This window comes from Amblyomma americanum, chromosome 5 (genome assembly GCF_052857255.1).
Source record: "Amblyomma americanum isolate KBUSLIRL-KWMA chromosome 5, ASM5285725v1, whole genome shotgun sequence".
NCBI lineage: Eukaryota > Metazoa > Arthropoda > Arachnida > Ixodida > Ixodidae > Amblyomma > Amblyomma americanum.
Window position 1 is genome coordinate 111,581,326 of NC_135501.1, and position 23,050 is coordinate 111,604,375.

Sequence of the window (23,050 nt, forward strand, 5' to 3'; positions counted from 1 at the left end):
AATCCCGCACGATAGAACATTGACAAGATTATAACAAGCGTACGCAACTGGATCAGGAGGCAAGAAAATGCACCACAAGAAGAATGGCTAACAAATTATCAGGAAAAATAGCAGGCTGTCTCCCGCTAGATGTGATTGACGCCCAGGAAACTACGAGTACCCTTCCCCAAATGTCCTCTAAGGAAAGAAGGACTTCCTACACCGAGGCTACCTAACTAACTATGGCTTTAGCCAAGCTGTTCCGCTACTGCCCGTCTCTACAGTTAGAGCGAACGCTTTTTTCTAGCCTAGCGGCGCCGATTTTGCTCTGTCGGCACGAATTATCTTCAGCGGCCCAGAACTGACCTTGAAGCGGCCTCAGTTAATAGAAAAAACAGAACGAAAATTGCGCTGTACGTGGGAATCGAACCTGGGCCTCCGGCATGCGACACGGGGACACTTCCACGCTGCCTCGACTGTGGTTTTTTTCGGTCTGGTTCTTATTACCCACGTTTATATGCAGGAAACAACTATATACATTATTTACAAAGTAATCAGTCAAATGGAAACACAACACCATACACCTAAAGCACGCGTCTGAAAACAACTTTACTAAACCGGTGGCAAGAAAAGACATCAATAACGGGAACCAGTCCGGTTGATAGTCACCGTCTTCGTGTCTTTCAGCTGATTCACCATCTGGCCGAAATGTGCACTGAGGGATACGACAGGCTCAGCATTCCGGTCCAACATGCGCGTTTTAACGCGACAAGCGTTAAGGAGCTCGTGTCGCAGAAAAGCCGGTGCCGTCCTCGTCAGCATCTTTGGCCGTGAGCGAAAAACGGCGCACCTCGGTGTACACCTGAACCATGCCGTAAGGGAAGGGATTTTAACGTGAGAGCGTTAAGGATTGATTGATTGATTGATTGATTGATTGATGAATTGATTGATTGATTAATTGATTTATTGGGCGATGGATTGATCGATCCATTGATCGATTGATCGATTTATCGATTGGTCGATTGACTGACTGACTGATTGATTGATTGATTGATTGATTGATCGATTGATTGATTGATTGATTGATCGATCGATTGATTGATCGATTTTTTCTTCCCTTACGGCGGTCCAAGTGTCCAGGGAAAAATGTGAGACAGGCGTCATTTCCTTTCCTTAACCCTAAACTCCATGTACGCGAAAACTCGCGAAGACGACAGCGGCAAGCGACGAACGACGCCGCCGCGCGAAGCATTTTTGCCTTTTCGATTGTCTCGTCGCTCGGATCTGCACTAACAGAAAATTTCGCTCATCGCCTGGAAGTCGCCCACGCAATTGGCCAATCAGAGCCCCACACAGCCGTTTCCGGTTTGTTCGTGGTATATCACAGCTTTTCCTTCGAGACCCGAGAGAGCCTCAACCACCGTGGTCTCAACAAGCGCGTCGTCTTGGTCGTCACCACCGTCGAGAAAATATTTGCTTTGCTGTATGTGTGAGGCAGACCCGCATCATTTAAATAATGAGAACAATCTATTTGTTCGTAATGGAGGGCTAACGTTTTGTGCGGGCTATACCAGCGGGCGTACTGTAGGGAGAAATGCGTGTCGAGCCGCGGCTACCGGCGCTCGACGCGCCGTGCCGATGCGCTCCAACAGTATATACATGCAGAAACACTCGCGGCGCGCAATCTCACTTGTATATTATAGTTTCCTCACTTACAAGCAGATTGCGGTGACAGTTTGCGGGAGTGTTTTTACTAAGCCGGAGTGGACAGGCACCGAACGAAAGCACACCTCCCCCGTGAATCCGCGATGTGACTTCTCCGCATCCACGCCGGCTTGGTTATCTCCACTGCCGCTACACCACTGCCGTAGAGGAAGTATTTCTTTTGGCCTGACTATGAAGCACACTCACAAAATTTTAAGAGAGAGAACAGGTTGCGGCCGTGTTTACAAAGCTGGAGTGCGCAAAGCACGTAGTCCGCTGTGCACGTCGCGGGTGCGCATCGCCTGCCGCCTTCGCTTACATGGAGGTTGCCCACAAGCCACTGAGCAAGCGTCGCCGAGCCGCCACGTCGCGTCGCTCGCTCTTTCGCGCACATGAAGCCCACTATTTAAAAACGATTGTTCATTTCATTTTCCTTCCCTTAGGGTGTCCGCCGAGATATGGAACAGGCGCCTTTCCCTAAATTGTCCAACGGGCCACGCGTCGCGCCGAACGGGCGATGGCGTTCCGTGTACTCCTCGGCAACGCCGCGATACGCTGTCCCGTCTCACTCTTAAAGGCGAAGCTTAAGCGTACTCAAATTTTTGGGGAAAGGAAATGGCCGCAGTATCTGTCTCAAATATCGGCGGACACCTGAACCGCGTCATAAGGGAAGAGATAAAGGAGGAAGGACAACTTGGGTGTCTCAAACCTCATCGGCGGCTGCTTTTTGTACAGCCAAAAAAGGAGGAAGGACAACTGGGTGTCTCAAACCTCATCGGCGGCTGCTTTTTGTACAGCCACCTACCAGCGCAGTGGTGGGATAAGGAAGGGACTCCGCAAGAAAGAGCGGGGACGAAGCGCGCGGCGCACCCACTCCTCTTCCCCGGTTGCCATGGTAACGGCGCATGCGCACAACTTTTCTCGCGTGCACCGCGAAATGCTCGACTGGTAGCCTAGTGTAGCTCCCGCCGCAAAATGACACATCTCGATGGACACCTGAACCGCGCATAAGGGAAGAGGTTTTCCTTTTCCTACGGCGCGGTACACGTGTCCAGCGACAATTGTGAGACAGGTTTCATTACCTTTCCTTAAAACCAACTTCCATTTCATTTTCCTTCCCTTACGACGTGGTTCGGGTGTCCACCGAGATATGTGGCACATGCGTCCTTTCCTTAAATTGTCCAACGGGCCACGCAACGCGCGGAACGGGCAATGGCGTTCCGTGCACTCCTTGGCAACACTGCAAAACGCTGTCGCATCTCAATCCTGAAAACGAAGCTTAAGCGTCCTCCAAATGTTTGCACAGGCTATTTGGTCCGAGCAGGTAGGTAGGTAGTTGAACTTTAATGATTAAAATTAGAGGAATGTTTCTCAGGCTTTTGGGTGGGGTCCTAATTCCAGGGCTCCATGGGATTGAGCTGCCAGAAGGGCCTGTTTTATGAGGGCTCTTTGCTCCTCGATGCGATCGCTGATCAGCAACGCCTCCATCCGCTCAAATGACGTGTAGTGCGTCTGTGAGTGGGTCGGTTTCGCCCGGTGTCCCTACGAAATGTGGAAGAGTGTTGGGCGGGCTTGGTACCATGTGCGTATTGTTAAATTTATGAGCAGGAAAATCATGTCAAAGGGTTCGTGGTCATAGTGGGTGGCCATTAGGGAACGCATACAGTGAGAATTCAGTCTTTCTTCAGTGCCCTTTGTAGAATGTCCCGAAATAATGTCGTGTTTTTGCAAGAAATAAAGAAGTGTTCGATGGTTTCAGGTGCATCATATAGCCTCAAATAACAGATGAAGCAAAAATAGGTTTGTGAAGCCACATTTTAACAGGCAGACAAGGCGAAATCGGCATTTTACCTACTCGTCTCAGCACATCATGCCCACTACAATTAGAGTTGAGAGAGTTATACAGAAAGAAAGAAAGAAAGAAAGAAAGAAAGAAAGAAAGAAAGAAAGAAAGAAGGAAAGAAAGAAAGAAAGAAAGAAAGAAAGAAAGAAAGAAAGAAAGAAAGAGCGGCGACGGCGCCGACGAAGCGCGTAGCGCACCCACTCCTCCTCCCCGGTTGCCATGGTAACGGCGCATGAGCACAAGTGGCCTCTCCCTTGTGCTTTGGTAACGATGCATGCATCCAACTGGCCTCTCGCGTGTACCGCGAAACGCTCGACTGGTATCCTAGTGTATCTCCCGCTACAAAATGGCGCATCTCGGTGGACACCTGAACCGCGCCGTAAGGGAAGGGATTTTCCTTCCCCTACTGCACGGTACAGGTGTCCAGCGAGAATTGTGAGACAGGCGTCATTACCTTTCCTTAAAACTAATTTTCATTTCATTTTCCTTCCCTTACGGGCCCTGTTCGGGTGTCCACCGAGATATGTGACGCAGGCGTCCTTTCCATAAATTGTCCAACGAGCCACGCGTAGCGCCGAACGGGCGATGGTGTTCCGTGCACTCCTTCGCAACGGTGCGACACATTGTCGCATCTCACTCTTAAAGACGAAGCTTAATCGTCCTCCAAATTTTTGCACAAGCTATGTGGTCCGAGCTGGTAGGTAGGTAGTTAAACTTTATTGATTAAAATTAGAGGGATGTTTTTGAGGCTTCTGTGTGCGGTCCTAATTCCAGGGCTCCACTGGCTTGAGCTGCCAGAAGGACATCTTTTTTTACGGCTCTTCGGTCCTCGATACGATCGCTGATCAGCATCGCTTCCCTCCGCTCAAATGACGTTTAGTACGTCTGTAAGTGGATCGGTTTCGCCCGGCGTCCCCACGAAATGTGAAAGAGTGTTGGGCGGGCTTGGCACCATGGGCATAGTGTTAGGTTTATGAGCAGGAAAATCATGTCAAAGGGTTCGTGGTCATATTGGGTGGCCATTAGGTAACGCATACAGTGAGAATTCAGTCGTTCTTCGGTGTCCTTTGCAGAAAGTCCCGAATTAAAATCGCGTCCTTGCAGGAAATAAAGAAGTGTTCGATGCTTTTAGGTGCATCATATAGGCGCAAATAACTGATGAAGCAAAAATACTTTTTCGAAGCCACATTTTAACAGGTAGAGAAGGCGAAATCTGCATTTTACCTGCTTGTCTCAGCCCATCATTTTCACTAGAATTAGAGTAGAGAGAGCGATACAGTGAAGATGGAAAGAACATAGACATCAATCCTTTGTGCAAATTTTTACATGAAACAGAGACTAAGTACTCATAAGAAAAGCGAAATGCCAGAAAATACACCGAGTCATAAACTTTCTTCATGAAACTAAATGGTGTTGGCCGCTCGATAAAATTACAAGAGGCCGCTAAGTTCGGATAAAGGTTAATGGAAGCTGTGATAACTGAATAGGAGCTGTCGCGGAAAAAGAAGAAACGTGCAACTAACTGTCTCACGTAGAGGTGTGCCAAACCTAGTCTGCCTACAGAAACAGGCCTGACAAGGTTATAGCACCGCATCGGCTCAAAACTGGATGAGACAATATCGACGTCGCAAATGTTGGGTGAAAGGTTTAGATGCAGTGTCTGGAGCAATGAAGTACGTGCAAGACGTAGTTAACTTTTGTTACTAGAAACATGTTCCAGGCCTGCGCTCAACCAAAAGTGAATAGGCTGTGCAGAATAAAACTGAGCATAGCTCTGAAGGTCCAGGACCGGTTCTCTCCACTAATGCCCACTAGACGTGAATGCATGAAGGGGAGCTCCAATGTATTAGGGCGGAAACGAGACCATTCAAATCCAGCATAAATCGGCATCGATTCCCATCAACCGAATCACAGGCCTGAACTTTTAGAGCCATTCTTTTGAGCGCCAGAGACAATGCCAAACTGCTCAATAGTGGTTTTAGTTTTCATAATACTGGGTTTATTAATGCAGAACAACGCCAATCACCAGCGTAAGGAAGGACTTTGACTTCATTGCCAAAGTAAACAAAATCATGGTTATTGTTGTTTCGCAGCACACTCAAACAAAGTGACTATAGATAGAGGGCAAAGAGCAGCGGTGACACAGGAGAGCCTTGCCTCACGGATGACAGGCTCCGAAAGATGACCGTTAACAATCAAGCGAGTGCAACACTTGTCGTAGCAAAGTTGCACCCCTTTTAGTACCGTTGATCCAACATTGCCACGCTCGAGAAAAGAAAACGGAAACGAATGTCGGCCACGATCAAATGCCTTCTTATGATCAATCGGCACTAAAGCAATCTGCTCATAAGAACTGGAGCAATATTAGAGAATTGTATGTGCAAAATATATGTTACTTTGTATGGAGCAGCCTCTCAAACAACACGCCTGGTGAGGACCAATGAGAAGTAACAACGCGTGTTGCAGACGATTTGATAGCACTTTCGCGAAAATTTTATAGTCGACATTTGCCACCGTAATAGGCCTGTAGCCATCCACTGAGCACAACTTTTTTGGTCAGTCTTAATGTCTTTGTGAGGCGTAATGAATATTTTAATTACAAGCATGAAAATTACAGATATTCATAATAAGGGAGTAGCAAAGTACGTTTCAGGTGAATTTCCTTCATGCATGGCGTGCAGTTGTAGTGCTGTCATGCGGCGCCAACTGAAACTCCAAGACCCAATGTGTGGCGATGTTACAGCAGATGGTGCGCCTCTAGTGAATGCACAGATGTCTTAGGAAGGTATGGTCGAGTCATGTACTGAGACGTCTTTTGAACGGGCGACATGGACGGGAATGAAGACACAGGCGCTTCGACGAACTCCGGTGCTGGCAGCTGTCCAGAACGCACTCAACGTTACAGACGCTAAGTCACGTCTGGTTGCCAATACACCACAGCTCTCGCTCTCTAATCACAGTCAAGAGTGGCTAACTCGCAGCTTATTCTTAATTAGCCTTTCTAATTAGCCCGCGGAAAGTACTACGTCTGACCTTTCCCCCTGGACACTCCTGCCTCTAAATGTGAAGAAATTTCTTCCAGCTGTGAGTGAAAAGAGCCGCATGCCACAGGCAGGGCTGCTGCAAGCTACTCTTGCCTACTTAACCAATGTACACACGCAGCAAACCCGCATATTCACCGACGGTTCAACTACACAAAAACCTTCATCACGTGGCCTTCATGTGCCCAAAACAAGCCATTTTGTTTTCTTACCAGCTGCAGCAGAAGAGGTCCTCTACGACAGCTCACCTTCACGGCAATATAAAGAAACTGTTCGCGATATTCTGCGCCAAACCCCTGGCCGATGGGTGTTTTTACAGACTCCAAAGCATATCTGCAGATCCTATCCAACCTTCTGAAGGAAACCAATCATCAGCCAGTTTCCCTTGACATCGGGTATCTACATCATTTGGCTATTACCGCTGGCCACTGCATAACATTTCAGTGCGTACTAGCACACTATGGCATTCTGGCCAATGAAAAATCAGATTAGGCGCCCCATAAAGGCCACCAACATCGCAGATACATTTGTATTTTCTTCACGAAATGTCATGAGTCTCAAATGAATAAAACATTTGCTACCGACAAACGAATCGGCTCTGCAGCTTGCTGACGCATCACTACTAATTGGTTTACTTAGTCGACCATCATCTCAGATGAAGAATCCCTCCCTGAATTACTCGCCATGTGGAAACACTTTATCACCAACTTTGCTTCAACACTGCATTTACAAAGGGCTTGCGACACCGTTTCGATCAAATGAACAGTCCGCTTTGTGACAACTGCTCCTCGATCGAAACTGTAGACCATATGCGACTTGAGTGCCCTGCGTATGCTGACGAGCGTGCGTCAGCATACGCAGTGCGTTGGGGAGAGCGAATAGAGCTCTTCCCAGCGCCTACCCTTAGCATGACTTAGGCAACAGAGACATACATTGAACTTCTTGTTTGCATATTTAATTGCGACTGGAAACCTCGGCAAGCTTTAACATCACCTTGCATGTTACCCTCAAGCATTTTTCACGCAGTGAACTTTAACAGGTCATTTATTTGATTATGCACTGCATCCTTTTTATGTTACATCATTACTCGCCGATGCCCCTTAGTACGCACTTAATGACAGCATTTTATCTTCCCCTCTTTTTATTTCTTTTATTTTACTTTTTCCGCACCGCTCTCGATCAGTATTTATCTCCCAAATTCCTTTTCCCACGCAGAGTAGCATGCCAGCAATTTTTAAGCGCCGGCTAAATTCTGTTTATCATTAAAGGGTTTCTCTGTCTCTCTTTGTAATGACGCACTGTGCTTCGGAACCCGGCGCTTTCGTGATCGTGGCAATGTTCAGTTGCTCCCTCCAGGCGCCTTCTCAACGCGGTCTTTTCCTCGCCGCAGCCGCAAGTTTGTAGTCTTGGCTTTCCTCAGGGCACACTGATACTGTGAAATATGGACTTTAGTGCACGGTAACGCGACGACGACCACGTATTTGCCATTTCAAGGACCGCTTCGCTGCCAGACAGTGTGAAACCAAATACTTAGACCAAATAATTGAAATTGCATATTACCTTTACGCACGCTACGGACCTAACTCCCACGTGTATTTCAAAGAGAGTTGCGTTTATATCGCAGCATTCTCAGTTACCGATTGCTCCCATGCCACTAAGCCTCCGTTACAGAAACGGTTTTGTCTTCCGCATGGATAGCGACGGTACAGTTGTTTCGGAAAAACCGTTGAACAGTTTATTTCACTTGTTGAGTACTCTCGCGGACTTCGATACAAAAGACCACAATTTAGGAAGCAGCAAGCATGCCATTACAGTTGCAAACGCGCCATCAAAACAGACCAAGAGAGCAGGAGCTAAAAATGACGCCGTTTGTCCTTCCGTTGGTTTCTTGGCTCCTCCTCTCCGTCTTCTGGGACTAAGGGTCGTCGATAGTCCCGAAAGGACGAAGTGCGTAGAGCGTGTTGATACAGCACACAAGACTGTGCGACATGCGCGTGTCCTCATATTTGTCCGGGTGCACTCAGATGCATCACCCCTACCTACGTTGGGCCGGTTCATCGAATAGACAGACTGCGTAAGTGAAGCCCCATCACTATGGCACACTGAACTTCGCTGAACAGTGAGTTACTTTCTGAGTTGGCCTTGCCTGCGCTAAAAGGCGGAGTAGCGTGCTTTGTTTTCTTGGTGGCTTTAACATAATGCTGTGGCACTACTTCAAATGTTTTTGTTGGCACAGAATGTACCGGTGTTTTGTAAACCACTTGTGGCACCTCACTCGTCGGGTGGCACCACTGCTAAAGAACCCTATTTTCTAGGAAGCGTGATCTTCATCTGGCGCCAAATGTGTTTTTTTTTCCTGGAGCTTCTATTGCCGCCACCAGTGGCGCTAATCATCCGCTCATCGGCTACACAGCGTCGAGAATGTGAGCATGGCATTACCTGTAATGTCACTTTTAGAGCGACTGCATTAAGTGGGTCGCTATCGAAAAAGGCGTCCATGTGGTGATGAAGCATGGTTAGCATTAGATGTGGAGCAGGAGATTAGTGGAGAGGAGTAGCGGTGCTGGGAGGAAAGGTGCGCTCGCGCTGATTGGCGGAGGCGGAGACGGTCACGTAATACAGTAGTGCAGCTCTGATGGGGTTCGGCGGCGCGCGCTTGGACGAGGACAGAGAGATTACGTGACTTGCTCGGCGCGATTGCTGCTATATGAAGCGTATTCTTCCTACGCTTGCTTCGCACATGCTTTGAGCTCGCATCATGATTAAGTAATGTGATTTCTGGATGGTGAGACTGTTCTTCCCGTTGTTCTGGATGTGGAGGCTCAGTGCCCGCATAGTGTGTATCCTTGAAGGAATCGGTGAGTGCTATCAAAATACGGAAAGGAACGAACACACAGGACCAAACGCTCGTTTTCCTTTCCGTATTTTGATTGCACTCTCCAATACATTCAAGGATTCGTTCCCAAGTAGCCCCAGTTGTAGCTCTTTTGAGAGCTCTTTTTGTACCTCCGGGATGTACCGGACTTCCAGTGTCCCAGTTATGGGGCTGTGGAGCAGTTTCGGGATGTGGGGCGCAGTATGAGGAGCTCCGGCTTCTCCGGAGAGCATGAGAGTCCGATACTCCGCGAATGTGCTTTGGTGAGGGTAGCTGCCGACTGCAGAGTATTCTCTGTCTCCATCACTGCCATGGGTGGTCGATAGAGTGATATCATCAGCATAGAGTGTATGCCGAAGGTGAAAGATGGTTTGTAGTTTGCGGGCAAGGGGGATGAGTGTGGTATTGAAGAGAAAAGGAGAGAGTTGCCAACCAGATCCCTGGGGGTGCCAACCCCACTAAGTGTGTATGGGCGGTATGTGTCGGGACTGAAGTGGTTTTCGGCCGTGCGGTTAGTACGGAATGCTTGAATATAGGTGTACATACGTTCACCTATGTTCAAGGGGGAAAGCGCCGCCATGATCGCTTGATGGTCTAGGCGATCAAAGGCCTTGGAGAGAGTCAAGGCGAGGGAAGCTTTTGTGTGGCCCGGTATGAGGAGGTCAAAATTATCCTGTGTGAGCTGGAGCATGGCGTCCTGTGCCGACAGGTGGGGATGGAAGCTTACCATGCTGCGCGGGTAGAGGTCTTGCTCCGTCATGTGTTGGGTGAGTCAGGCGAGTGCGACATGCTCCAAAAGCTTGCCCAGGCATGATGTTAGTGAGATGGGACAACGATTTGCAGGTGTAAGGAATTTGTGGGACTTGGGTATGAATAAGATTTTGGCGCGACGACAGGATTGAAGATGGGTGCCCTCCTGCCAGCATATGTTGAAGTACACCTTGAGCTGGGCAATTGACTGATCGCCCAAATTGCGGAGCATTCTATTGGAGATACGGTCAACTGCTGGAGTGGAGTTAGAGCGGAGAGTCAAGAGGGCCGCTCTGACTTCTGCTTCCGTAATCTCCGCGTCGAGATTGGCATTCGGGGTGCCTGCATAGAGGGGCAGGGGGTTTGTGGTACCGGGAGCTGTGTGTTCCTAAGTATGTCGATGAGTGCGTCGGCAGAAAGGTCTTTCCAGTGTATAAGGCGGGTGACGTACTGTTTTGTGGCTGTTTTGGATTGCGTGGCGTCAATTAAGTGACGGATGATTTGCCAACTGCGTCTGGCGGAAAGATTGCCAGCCATACTATCGCAAATCTGTCCCCAGTTGGATCGGCAGAGCTCCTCAGAGTGCTCATTAATTGGTGTTTGCAGTGCGGCTAGCCGCTTTTTAAGGGTTCGATTGAGCTTTTGCCCTTTCCGGCGCTCAAGGATTCTATAGTGGGCCTCCCAGAGGTGGGCCAGGCGAGTGTCGAGAGTGGGCGTATCTGGTGTGGTGTCAAAGGTTCGAGTGTGTGCGGAGACATCGTTCATGAGTAATGCCACCCATTGGTCGATGTCTGAAATGGGACCGTCAGGAAGGGCAGCCCGTGCAGTGCGGATCGCATTCCAGTTGGTGAGTTTGTGTGTTAGGTGAAGTGTCGTCCTTTGTTTGAACGGTACTGTAACGGAGAGGATGTAATGATCGCTCCTTAATGTGTTATGTGTTGTGTTCCACGTAATACCCGCAAAGTTGCGGCTCAGTGTAAAGTCCGGGCTGGTGTACACGCTGACACTGTTGCCAATTTCGTGGGAGAGCTAACGTTCTTGTGTATTGTGAGGCGGAGCTCTTGAACCAGGTACCAGAGTCGCCTTCCTCCTCCCGTGGTGATGCGGTAACCCCAGTCAGTATGCTGACTGTTGAAGTCCCCTCCGATAATAATGGATGCTTTCCTGCAATACAATGGAGATAGCGCAGTAGCGCTTCCAATGAAGTCATCGGATGAGACGGTGGGTGGTATATATTTGCAATCAAAATAGATAGTGTGGACTGTGCATCTAGTATGATTTCTGTGATCGCGCAGGATGTCTCGAAGGTGATCTGATGCGTTTTGTGTGCAATGGACCGATGTATGAGTGTGGAAGCCCTGGGTGTATTCGTTGCGTCACAGGGAACGGATGCGTAGCTGGGAAGCGTGGTAGGGGCATGTGTGTCCTGAAGGAGGAGGATGTGGGGCTTGTGAAGTGTGGGGAGGAGGAGTTGGAAGGGTGCGCGCTTGCCCCGGAAGCGGCGGCAGTTCCATTGCAGAATTGATAAGGAATTAGGTGGTCGCCTCGCCATACTGTAGCTTGGGTGGGGGGAGGGTAGGTGGGTTGGGTAGGGGGTTCTGTGGGGTAGGTAGGCGAGATTGGGTAGATGCAGCGAGGCAGGGGCCTGCTCTATTTGGAGGCGGGTGTCGTACCGTGTGAGGCTCATCTCTAGGGTGTGCACCACGCGCGTAAATGCAGCTTCAATTTGTTGCTCAAAGCATTGGGACAGGTGGTCTATGAGGTAATTGAATTTTTCTTCTAGACGCTTGTCCATTTCGGCAAGTTTAGCGTCCATGCGGGCCTCTAGGGATTGAGCGTTGGTCTGGGTGATGGGTGGTGGCTTGCATGGGGGTGAGGTGGGGGTTTGGGAGTCCGATCGTTCCATGTTTTTAGTGGTGTTTGATTTAGCAGCATGGGTTGCGTGGGGGGGATTATTGGCGGAAGCTATAGAAGGGTGGAGTTGGGTGTCTTGATGAGAGAGCTAAGACGACTCACCTCATTTCGCAGTGCCTGGAACTCCCTGGTCACGGGGGTCCACCTGTCTGGGTGGAAGGGTTGAGGGCTTGCTGGTAGCTTTGAGTCTGTTGCCTGCTACTCTGTCCGCCCAGGAAAGTTGTGGAGACTGTTGGTCCTGGCGGCGACAAGGCGTTAAGCGAGACGTGCTGGAGCGACGAACGCTGCCGCGGTCCGCGTCTTGCTTCGATGAGCGGGAGATGTGCTGTTGCGGTTAAGCGGGCGGTGAGCGCCGTCCCGTCGCTTTGCAACCTTTAATACCCGTTGTTGCGTTGTGTCTGCTCCGTTAGCGGACCCAACGGGTAGCGAAGAGCCGATCGTCAGAAGTCGGGCAGCAGGCACTCGGGCATCGCGTTTGACGACGATGCAGAGACGAGTCGAGCAATAGAGAAAACTAACAGAGATTTATTTACATGGTGATCGAAGTGATTTCGGTCCCACACTGAGCACTGCGGCTCGTTTTAAAGGGTCCCGTCTCCCCAGGTCCCTAGTTGGGGAACTTGGTTTAATGAAAAGCGTCCAATCACTACCCTTTTGGGTCACGTGCACTTTCTTCGGGAACCACCCACCGAGACGTCCCCGACACACCCTCGCCACTTCCTGCAGCAGCGATGACGAACACGAAAGGCGACCCAGGTGGAAGGAGCGAAAACAAGGCACAAGTCGAAGCAGCACTTGCGAACAGAGTTCCGCACAATGGAAGAGGAGGCGTCTTCAGAACGGCTGGTACACAGGTGGTGGGGCTCGCTGTAAACAACAGCAGCCGCGTCCGCCGCCGGGCACGGGCCACCCAACAGGACACCCAGACACACTCTCGCCGCCTCCGGCAACTGGTTGTAATGGGCTTTGCCACTTAGCGCACGACCCTCTCGGCGCCGCTTTCCCGATGCACACAATTGAAAACATACGCGCGCCGGGAACCCGAGGAAGCAGCTTGGAGCAGTTTGGCCAGACCAGCGGATGTCCGTCCGAAACCCACTGTCCCAAGGCTCGGGATATTTCGAAACGTAACAGCTTCTCCGGCGGCGTCCGAGATCCCGATGGACAAAGGTCAACAATCATTGTTCAGAGGGATAACTGGGGCGGATGGTGTTCACCATGTGCTTCACTGATGCTGGTACTGTTTCTTCAGGAAGTCTCTGCAGCTCCTTTTTTTTTTTCTCTCAAAATGACGGCTTCTTGTTCTCTGCAGGCCAGTTTACTTCCTAGGAAGGCAGCATCAGTTGAACAACACAGAAACCACAACTGCAAAGCAAGCAAGTGCCATGACTCTCTCCCTGAAATTTACCAGGCTTCTTTTCAACCAAAACGGTTATAATCCTTGCACAATTACGGCAGCAATTGAAGCAACCTGAGCATTCTTCAAACATACAAACAAAAGTTGAAGATGCCCGATAAAAAGAAAGTGATAGTACGCATAAGTCAGGAAAAAAAATGCACACAAGCCAGAATCTCCGAGGCTATCAGTTACACTAAAAGCAGCGACTTAAGCCATCGGCATTGCCGTTCAATTTACCTCTTTTGTACCGAACGTCAAAAGAGTATTGCTGCAGTGCGAGGCTCCAGCGGAGCAGTCGGCCGTTTTTAGGGGACATACTCTGCAACCACGTGATACCTACGATAGAGTACCCCGGACCTTTCTTGAAATAGCACATTTTTCTTTGCAACACCTTCTTCCTCCCGGCACCTAAGACTCTGCAGTGTGGAGTCTGCCCTTTGTTCAGCTATCAAGGACGATCGGTCAACCCCTAGCAATCTTTGCAGGCTATCAAATGCCGGTGTTATCAGAAGCTCACCATAGGCCTCTTTAAGCTCCATCCAATTTTTGCTACTTTCAGGCCTGCCCAGAACGTTTACTTCTTCAGTCGCCGTTGCGGGGACCTCTCCTGACGCGTCAGGAGGCTCACTTTCTATTGTACCAACGCTACTTGACGCTTCCAGCGGCATGGCCTCAGCGGCAATTTTTCGTTCTTTCGAGCGAGTTAGCGCGTAGACAGTCCCCTCCCCGAACACGAGGTCCTTCTGCCGCAGCAGTTGATCTGATCTGTTTGAAAACAGATAGTGGTACTGCATCGGCAGGCTGGCTGACACAGCAGCCTCCGTATGAAGTACTCCAAAGGGGCCTTCAATGCTTATGTTAGCAATAGGAATGCACACGCTATTGGCTTCCACCGCCTGTTTAATCCAGGCACACTCCCCGGTGAATTGCCCTGGCTCTACATACGATGGGTGGACTACGTCCATTGTAGCTGCCGAATCTCGCAGCACGCGACACGGCTTTCCATTCACTACAAGATCTCGGATGTAGGGCTCTAGAAGCTTCAAATTTTCCTCGTTGCTGTCCACTGACAAGCAAACAATTTTTGGGTTTTTGCACACCGCCGCCATATGTCCCGGCTTTTGGCAGTTATAGCACACCGGCGCCCGTCTCTTTTCAAATGCTTTCTTTTGGCGCTCTTCTGCTTCAGGTGCTTCCTCTTTTATCCCCACGCCCTTTTCTGAAGATTCTACACTCCGTGCCTGCTCCTTCACTATGAAAAGTTGCCCCCTCTCTCCAGATGCTTTCCTGTTCTGGTATTCGTTCTTGGGGCTTTCCCTTCTGTCGAGTGCACGGCGTGAGACGAACTCTTCTGCCAGGTCAGCTGCCTTCGAGACAGTCGTAACGTCTTGCCTGTCTTGCACCCAGTGCCTTATGTCTTCAGGCAACCGACGGTAGAACTGCTCGAGGCCGAAGCATTGCATCATTTTCTCGCTTTCGTCATACGCCTTAGCTTCTTTTAGCCATTCTCCCAGGTTAGCCATCAGCTTGTACGCGAAGTCTGGGTATGACTCATCCCTCTGCTTCTCGACGTTGCGAAATTTTTGACGGAATGCCTCAGCTGACATTCTGTACTTTTTCAGCAGACAACACTTCACTTTGTCGTAGTTGTCTGAATCTTCCTTACACAAGCGGGCAATCACATTGGCAGCCTCACCTGACAATAGAGTCAGCAAGCACTGTGGCCACGTTGCCCTGGTAAACCCTGCCTTCTCGCACGTGCGCTCGAAGTTTACCAGAAACAGACCTATGTCCTCTCCTTTCCTATAAGGTTGCATGAGGTCTTTCATTCTGACCGACTTTTGCTCTCCTACGCTAGGTGCTATGCTCTCACCGCTTTCGTTTCGAGCCTTTAGCACCTCCAGTTCAAGACGCTTAAGCTCAAGCGTTTTTTCTAAGCGTTTATCATTTCTCTGTTCTGCTTCCCGCTCTGATTTCTCTCTTTCCGCAATTAGCTCCAGACATTATGAGAGCTCATCGTCGTCTGCCTGAAGTGCCTCGATAGCCGCGATGATGGCTGGCTTTCTTGTTTGGTCCCGGACATCCAAACCCAAATTTATGGCCAACTCCAGCAAAAGCGGCTTTTTTAATGCTTTCAGATCCATGGCTGCCTCTAGAGCTGCAAGATTTTCACTTTACCAGGAAATATTTCAACTTACTTTGAAACAACATGTCAAAGATAGCCACAATATACAAAACCTTTGTAAGCTAACTAAGTACAAAGCCTGGTGAAACCTCAGTGAAGAAAATCCCAGCACTCACCGAACTGTGCAACCATGATCCCAGCGGAGTCGATCCCGACGCTGCCAACCGTTGTTGCGTTGTGTCTGCTCCGTTAGCGGACCCAACGGGTAGCGAAGAGCCGATCGTCAGAAGTCGGGCAGCAGGCACTCGGGCATCGCGTTTGACGACGATGCAGAGACGAGTCGAGCAATAGAGAAAACTAACAGAGATTTATTTACATGGTGATCGAAGTGATTTCGGTCCCACACTGAGCACTGCGGCTCGTTTTAAAGGGTCCCGTCTCCCCAGGTCCCTAGTTGGGGAACTTGGTTTAATGAAAAGCGTCCAATCACTACCCTTTTGGGTCACGTGCACTTTCTTCGGGAACCACCCACCGAGACGTCCCCGACACACCCTCGCCACTTCCTGCAGCAGCGATGACGAACACGAAAGGCGACCCAGGTGGAAGGAGCGAAAACAAGGCACAAGTCGAAGCAGCACTTGCGAACAGAGTTCCGCACAATGGAAGAGGAGGCGTCTTCAGAACGGCTGGTACACAGGTGGTGGGGCTCGCTGTAAACAACAGCAGCCGCGTCCGCCGCCGGGCACGGGCCACCCAACAGGACACCCAGACACACTCTCGCCGCCTCCGGCAACTGGTTGTAATGGGCTTTGCCACTTAGCGCACGACCCTCTCGGCGCCGCTTTCCCGATGCACACAATTGAAAACATACGCGCGCCGGGAACCCGAGGAAGCAGCTTGGAGCAGTTTGGCCAGACCAGCGGATGTCCGTCCGAAACCCACTGTCCCAAGGCTCGGGATATTTCGAAACGTAACACCGTCATGTGGGCGCCTCCACAGAGTATGCAGGCTGGGGTGCATGTCGGGGTGTCCTCTCGGTTGTGCGGGATACCGCATCTTGAACAGTTGTGCGTACGCTGAATGGTACACAAATCGGCGCGATGCCCGGTTTTCTGCAGTTTGTGCAAGCGTCCAGGTGTCCTCTAAGTGAAGCAGTGGAGTCCGCCTCCGTAAGAGATTGTTCGGGGCACCGGACCTGCCGGGAAAGTGATGCGGATCGAACGGGTCCGTCCCATGCGGCGTGCATCAATGATGGGGACGCCAGGGTTGCCCGTGATGAGGTCTTCCAGAATCTGTACTGGGGTTTCTTCCCAGTAGGCGTTAGTGATTACTCCTCTTACTGCACCATCGGGTGGGGGGGGGGTTGATGTAGGTGGTGACGGCGTAGGCTTGGGTAGCAAGTCGTAGCAAGGTAGCAAGGCGTTGCAAGTCGGCTTGATGCGGGGTACTCGTCATGCAGGTGTTGTTTAGGGGTGGATACGCAAGTTGGTGACGTCTAGGTCTTGGAGGTCCTTGGTTGCAGTTATCAGGGCCAGGCGAAGCTGGCGTGGTTGAAGGTCGTTTTGGGGTAAATACCCCGTTTGAACGAAACACTATCTTGTAGGCATCCTCAGGTAACCGCGGCTGGCGTTGCGACCTTTGCGCTCCGAGACGCGTCGCGCGCAGCTGGGACGCTTGGTGTACGGAATCTGCAGGTCGTGAGCCGGTGGTGGTGTTCGCCTGGTCCTGGATTTTCGGTGCTCCTTTCTGACGGGCGGGTACGCTCAGGATATGGTTCGAATCCCTGGGATCATAGTCCTTTGGGTTGATAGTCTCTCCGATCACTTGGACCCTCATACTGTCGATGTAGGGGAGGTCGAAGCGGCTTAGGCTTTGCGCACGGTGGCGCGAGGCCTAGTGCGGCAGCTGATCGGCACAGGGCGGTTTTCAGAAAATGGGTCCACTTAGGAAGGACCGACGGGCATCAAATTTGAATAGATGGTAGCGCTCACCTTTACGAACGGTGCAGTGAAGAGATGGGCACTGCGTGGGTCGAAGTTCAGATGAAATAGCCGTATTTGTTCAAAGCGGTTGCGAAACGCGTTCGCACTCGCCGGCACCCTAGCGGTCTCCGCCCCTGTGATTTACAGTTTCAGTGCATGGTAAAGACCCCCAGGCGGTCGAACCTTTTTGGGAGACCTCCACCACGGCACCTCCTTCTTCATTTCTACCTTTACACCCTCCTTTATTCCTTCTCTTAAGGCGCGGTTCGGGTGTCCACCGAGAATGTGAGACAGTTAATGCGTCAGTTTATCCCTCAAAACCAATTTTCAATTTTTTTTTCTATTTACACAACGGTGCCAAGAAAGAAAGCATATCCTGAAGTTGTTCTTACGAAGTGGTCAAAGATGCTGAATTTGAATTTACTCCAGGCCATAAAAGTTGCCATTTTTCTAACTATGCATTTTATACTACGGTGACTTCATTCTTTATGAAGCATAAATATATCATCGTAATGTGCTTGGTATGTTGGAGATCCGCTGCTCCGTATCGGCTCCCCATTCCCGATTGCATTGTCAGCTATATTTTGTGTAGGTAAACAATTGAAGTATTCATTTTCCTTTTCACCGACAAAAAAATGTTGGCCTTTTCTACCACTAAACAGAAGCAAACAAATTAGACAAAAATTAATGACAATAACACCTGCTACAATGCGAGGGCTAGCTGCTTCTCTTTCGTGCTTTCGCAACTGTGATTCTTTCTTTATTTGCTTTTCATTAAATCATTTATGTTGCCGCTGTAGTGCATGCCACCACCAGCCGCGGGCGCATGACAACGTCTGCACCATCACAGTTTGTTTATTGGCTACAAATCCATGACTTGTCCAGTGTGACAATGACGGCCGTGTGATCATATCAATGCACTTTTGTGTAGTTGCTTTATTTGAAGTTGTGCCCCCATGCAATAGCCAAATCAATACACTTGTTTGTGGGAGTTGCCAGCTGCTTCGCTGTGCTTTCGAACACATCTTGTGCCATTAGCACCGTGAGTACCTTCCTCTGCTTTTTGGCGCCGACGCTGAACTCGCCGACATATAGGATTTTCTACGCGGGGTGCGATTGGTCAGCATTAGCGTAACGTTCAGGGCTTCTACTTGTGACGTAATGATGCTGATTTCGATTTGTACGTTCACCTAACAGGCTTCTCCCACCTACTTTAGAAGACGCCGCGGTGGCTGAGTGGTTATGGCGCTCGGCTGCTGGCCCAAAAGACGCGCGTTCGATCCCGGCCGCGGCGGTTCGAGCTGGCCGCGGCGGTTGAATTTCGATGGAGGCATAATTCTAGAAGCCCGTGTACTGCGTGATGTCAGTGCACGTTAAAGAACCGCAGGTGGTGGAAATCTCCGGAGACCTTCACTACGGTGTCTCTCATAGCCTGAGTCGCTTCGGGACTTTAAACCCCATAAACCAAACCAAACCACTCACTGTAGGCTTAAGAGAAGAACAGTGCTTGAGGTATCATTTTGACCCCGCCCGTGTGGCAGTCGTTGGGCAGCTCGCGGCAGCATTGCCCTTCAGTTGTGCACTGGAGACGAAGCGGTAACAGATGACTGCATACGTGTGATTAAGTGTACACCGCGTGGAAATCGCGGGGTGTCGGTGTCTTGGCGGCTCTACGCTTGGCTCTCACCACCTAGTCAGGTGGCTGCTCCGCTGCCTTCCCCTCCTCTTCTCCCTGGCCTTAATTTTCCGGCGCTCGAAGCGGTCGCGTGATCATGAGCACTTGATTTTGCCGACATTGGGCATTTAGATGAGCAACTTCGCTAAAACGGTTAGCGCTGTGAAATGCCTTTGTTTGCTACGTCTTCTCGGTGATTCTTATGTTCATTCGTATCTTCTTCTAGCGATTACAGATAATGTTACTTCCGCAGCCTACGCAGTATATCATGAATCCTGTGGTGAAATAGCGCACGATTTGCAAGAGATTTAGACCTAGGAGTTGTGAATTCAATTTTAAGGGTGCACAGCTATATTATAACCATGAAAGGTTTTATAAATTTCACTTATTGTAGTGTACAAGGCGAGTGTCATATCTGCCCTAGTAGATTGGAGAAAGGTAAACGATAAAGAAAATGCAGCAGAGCTTGGTAGAGGGTAGTTGACGGCGACGTGGGCAGATGAGTCTAGGTCGATGCAGCTGGTGCAGGACACGGCTACTGGGAAATCTGAGGGAGGTCCTTTAGTGTGCACGGGACCTAAAGCTTGGCTGACTGTCATTCCGGTGTCGATTCGCCTCTACGCAGGCGCTGTCAGGAGCCTGACATCATTTTAGAAAGTAGCTGCACCGTTTATACTGTTCCTCGGGCCCAGTTCCAGCATCGCGAGACATTTGCGACAGTTATTTTTCCGTTTCGAAAACGAGTGGCATAATTACACAGCTAAGTCCCTGCTCTCCTGTTTTCTTAATGTCCCTCTCTTCCGCCCCTTGATTCCTGGCACCATGCGCTTGAAGTACAGTACACTCGGCGACAGCTTTTCTTGCCTAGGAAGACAAGGCTGCAGACGTGGAGTATCCTGAACAACAGTGTCACTCTGCGAAAACGTTTGACCTCATGACTGTGCGACTGGCCACTTGGACGGTGCTCTCTTCAGGGTAGCTTCACTGCGTCAAAGCATAGCTGGCGCTTTAATGAAAACTTCTTACAAGACATGCCCAAGATATTAGTTGTATTCCCGAAAATTATTTTTTTCTTGAGTTTCTAACGTTAGAAGCAGGCAGTAATGTTTGAAATCTGCAAAAGATAATGATGATTCTTGACAGTATACTGTAATAAATAAAACCATAATACTGATTGCGGTGCTATATTTCACTGCGCACAAATATGCGGCTTATTTGGCGGCTATCTTTCGCTCCTTTGCCAGAAAGGTTTATCGGAAGGTACCGGGTGCCTAGCTAACCTTATTAACGCAGTGTCCTAGGATTTTCTTCTTTCTTCCTTTGGGCTTCCTGCTGTTATGTGATGGACGCCCAGAAACTTTCTCTTACTATGGGAAGAAGAAGACGGTGATTAGTGGGCCGGCTGTCTGACACCGGTCCGTAATTTTCGGCTTTAGTTTTTCACTTCAGAGGTTTTCCAGTCTTTTTGGCGTGTGTCCTCAACGTGCGACGACCTGGGGGTCCCTGGCTGCCGGCAAAAGCACGTCAAGCGACCTCCTCGGCGCTGTGCGCCGTATCGACGCCGACACGGAACATCACCGCCAGCTGTGTTCATGTAGTTTTCAGGCCCACTGAGGAAGGAGGAAGCCTGTGGAAAGCCAACCACAACATTGTGGCTTCGGCGGTTGTAGCATCGGTTCAAGAAAAAGTCCTCAGCCATCTTATTCACAAGGATGGGAGCCTGATGGTTACAGTATCGACGCTACCCGCCGCCAACCGTCTGCTCACGGTAACTAAGCTGGCTGGAGTGGCTGTAGAGGCCAGAGTCCCATACTCTTACATGGCAAGCTATGGCAAAATACAAGATGTACCTGTCACCTACACAGACGAAGATCTGCAGGAATATCTACGCGACCAAGGTGTCCTCTCAGCAAGGAGGCTAATCGCCTACACTCCTGAGGATGGTGGAAAGATAAAAGCGGTACGCCGTCACACAGTTATATTGGAATTCGCAAAAGATGCGCCGCTACCAAAACGAGTAACGCTGGGGTTCTGAAGTTACCCTGTAACTGAATACGTCGGAGCAGCAACTCAGTGCTATAAATGTCACAGGCATGGCCACATATCAAGACACTGTAACGGCCCCGTGCGCTGCAAAGTGTGTGCTGGCCCCCAGTCGCACAAAGAATGCACTTCGAGAGCGCAACCTAAATGCGCTAACTGCGGTGGCCCACACCCTGCTTCCTATAGATGGTGTTATAAAAAGAAAGCAGCCACAGTTGCTCGCACGGCAGAGCAAACACAAGGGAAACCCCCTAAGCGCCATGAACCACCACCTAACCCCGACGTGGTTTTCACGACTACGGCAGCTCCTTCCGAGAATCAGTCAACACAGCGTGGCAGAGCAGCTGACAAGACCTACGCAGATGCGGTAAAAAAGAAGCGTGGGAAGTCCGTTGGTTCTTCTCCTTCATCAAAGCTACTGCAACGCAGTACACAAGACCCGACAAACAGCGTCGCTTGCTCTCACCCTAGGGCGCCACAACATGACCAGAAGGTCAGCGGCAGGCAGCAAACCGGAAGCTCTGAACAAGATGTCACATGCCTACTGATTCCGATGCTGTTTGCAGCCATCAAGGCTCTTATCCGTGCAAACCCCTCGCCAGGAAGACTCCCAGAAGTAGAAGCTGTCCTTGCAATGGAGCCGTTGGTGTCGGTCTCCTACGCTCCGCAGGGGCGTAATACCACACTTCAGTAATCATGGCTTTCACAGCGAGAACTTCACCGCAGCTGACAATCCACAACATCTTTCGTACATGCACCATTTTCCAGTGGAACGCTCACGGGCTACGCTCTAAACTCTCAGATTTCCGACAGCTCGTGCGAGCGTACCGCTTCCCCTTCATAGTCATCTGTGAATCACGCGTCGAGGAAACTTTCCGACTCAATGGATACTATTTCCATCATTCACAACAACCAGATAACGTCAGCAGATTGCTGATAGGCTTTCGCAAGGATATCCCGGCCTCACCGGTTGATGTCCCGCCTCACAGCGACAATGAATACGCATGCGCTGTCACAGTTATTGCCGGAAAACAGTACACTCTGATTGGAGTATGTCTTGAGCCAGGCACGCCATTTGATGCTTTGAGACTTGAAGACTTGATAGCAAGGACGCCCTCTCCGCATATTATTTGCGGAGACTTCAGTGCTCATAATGAAATTTGGGGCAGCTCACATACATGTGCCCGAGGTGCCAAGCTTGCAAAACTTCTCTCCAAGCATTCAGTTCAGCCATTAAATGACGGCAGCATCACCTACCTTCGAGGCCCGACGACTACCAGCAGCATCGACGTGACATTTGTCACAAGTTCATTCGCCCACAACTTTGGCTGGTGCACTGATTTGGAGACACGTGGAAGCGACCATTACCCAATCCTCATATCGGCTTTCCATGCGCAGAGGAACCCAAAGGAATTCCTTATAAAATCTACAGACTAGGACGCATACAAGGGCGCTGTAAGCAGAAGAGTTACTGCGGCAACTCGCAATGAGGAATTAGCATCGACAATTGCGTATAACCTGAGGGCGAGTACATAACTTACAGCTAAAAATGATAACCTACCTTCAAATGATGACACATTCCAAAGGCTTTGCGCTATACGCAGGTGAGCTGAAAGGAAAGCTCTGCGCACAAAAAGCCTCGATGACCTACGTGCATGCCGACGGGCACAACGTCACATTCGACGCTACGTGGATAAACTCAGTCGGAAAAAGTGGCGTG